Here is a 2,635-nt window from a genome sequence, read left to right as displayed (position 1 = left end):
GTCTCTGATCTGCAGCCTAGTAATCCTACCGTTGGACCCAGTACAGCAGCACAAAATCTGATAAGTCTTTTGTAAAGACGTTATGCCTACACTGAGTAGGGCAAAAGCTGGATTGCCGCTATTAAAATGCAAACACTATATAAAGGTTAAAGCTCACTCAGGATGAAACTAATTATATTCCAATAGTATTGCTCCAGAATCTTTGGATTACAACCAGTGAACAATAACCTGAATATTTTCACTAGTTCTCTTCTGCAATATCGAATTTCTTTCATTCTCAGGAAATATATTAGTTTTAAAAAACCTTTTAAATTCATAAGGCGTTCACAGAGGAACAAAAACTTGTTGTGGAATTACAGTTCAAAGGAAGCAGAGGGGAGCTGAATGAGACTGAAAATCCTGTAATTTTATCAACGCGCGAATGAAAGCACCACTTTTTGTGTGTGTGGATTTAATCACTTCAGGGAATGAAAGTGGAAAACAAGTTCTTGATAGGAAACTTGAAACAATTCAATGCCGGCCATTGTGGGCAGGCATTCCATTGGCTCAATGAACACAATTGCCTAGACATGCTAGAAGTGCTACGTGACTAACTTCAGCATCTGTGTGTGATGATGGGAACTATGTATGTACACCTGAGAGTTTAGAACTCAAAAGTTCACAATCATCACAAGCATTAGCTGGGGACTGCTTCTTCAGCATTGGCAATGATCACTGGACAATTCCAATTCTAAGCTAGTTCTTCTCCAACTGAGTTGATCCAGATATCCCAAAAATTAATGACGTTTTTCCTCTTGTTTATTTCAAAAACTGACTTTTCAATTAGAAGCTATCCCTTTTTAGCATTTTAAACATTAAAATGTTCTATTTGTTAAGGTACGTGTCCTGTCTTAAAACCCCTACAAGCTGGCACAGCTTCCCTTTAGGTTATTAAAGAGGTCTGATTTTGAGCAAGCTTTAATTGCAACACCTGAAGATATCAGTTTAACTCCTTTTGGTGTTCTGCTTTTCACATCGGAAGAGAAAAGGAAACCTAAACCCGACACATATTCTTCCTAATCCAGCTGGTTTAAGATTGTGAAAAAGACCATTGTATTAAAGTTGTATATAGGCCACACCCCAAAAAGATTTTGGAAGGGTGGCACAGGTTATTCACAATTTACTGAGGAGTTCCAGTGTAGCTCCTTTGAGTTCACACTGTAGTATTTATATCTTATTTGTAATTCAGTTTTATCACCTTTAACCATTTCTTCCCCATGACCAAATGAGTTCATGAACATTATTCACCACCCAGAACCTACATCCTCAAATATAAAACCTTTTTCCCGACATCCTGCAGACCATAGCTCTTTGCATTTGTCATATGTTAAAAGTAAGAGTCTAGCCGTAATGGTTTTCAAGCAGCTTCTGTATTGCTACCTTTCCATGCTGAGTATAGGGCTAGCAATCATCACAGCTACTCTCCAAGATCCTTTCTGACATGTTGTGACTCTGCATACTAAATTTAGTCACTCTGTGATATTAATGATCTTCTGCAGCAAAGTGGAGAGACAATATAATTTATTATTATTGCTTCCTTTGTTGTTGCGTAACTGGCTTGAACGGGGACATTTTGGAGCAAATTTTGAGGGGTTCTGCAAGGTGCATGGGGAAGGAATACTTGGGGAATTCCAATTATGTGTGTTGAAGTTCATTTGTGTGACATTACTTTTCTCCCTTTCCATTTTTTCTACAAATGTTCAAGTTCTCATTTTGAGGGGTATTTTGTTTAAAGAAATGTAAAGTGTTTATTTTGTTGATTAAGCTAAGGCAATAATGTTACATATCAGCTTGTTAAGTTCTGTGCATTAACATCTCTTTTGCACCTAAGAATGGCATTTATTATTGGAAAAGTTGGTTTGTTGTTTGTTGTTGTTGTTTAGTCGTTTAGTCGTGTCCGACTCTTCGTGACCCCATGGACCAGAGCACGCCAGGCACCTCTGTCCTCCACTGCTTCCCGCAGTTTGGTCAAACTCATGCTGGTAACCTTGAAAACACTATCCAACCATCTCGTCCTCTGTCGCCCCCTTCTCCTTGTGCCCTCCATCCTTCCCAACATCAGGGTCTTCTCGAGGGAGTCTTCTCTTCTCATGAGGTGGCCAAAGTACTGGAGCCTCAGCTTCACAATCTGTCCTTCCAGTGAGCACTCAGGAAAAGTTGGTATGGTTGTTCAAATCTTGAAATCAGGTGTCTCAGATTTTATTCAAGCAAACTGAAACTTGGAAAATACGCCGAAGAATCCTAATGTTCATTTCAGATCTCCATGCTGCTGTAATGTCAATTATCATGAAGATGTTAATATTTTAGATACAGTGGGACAATCAAGCATCTTGTGCTGGAACACTTTATAGCAGTGGTTTTTAACCAGTGTGCCGTGGCAACCTGGGGTGCCTTGAACGATGGTCTGGGGTGCCACAGGCAACACTTGCCTCTGTCCCTCTTTCCTTCCCTCCCTGTTCTGATGCACCTCTGCCTCCCAAAGACTTGAACAGCTTTTTGTTGCAGCAGCCCTGGCTACAAGCCCTGCAGGTGAAAGGTCCCTCTGAAGCTGGCCAGAGAGTTCTGGTTGCCAGGAGCTGAGGTGGCCTTGGAGCAA

This window comes from Podarcis muralis, chromosome 3, assembly GCF_964188315.1.
Source record: "Podarcis muralis chromosome 3, rPodMur119.hap1.1, whole genome shotgun sequence".
In the NCBI taxonomy this organism is placed as follows: Eukaryota; Metazoa; Chordata; class Lepidosauria; order Squamata; family Lacertidae; genus Podarcis; species Podarcis muralis.
The sequence above is the reverse complement of the archived record's forward strand: the minus strand, read 5'-3'. Positions refer to the sequence as shown.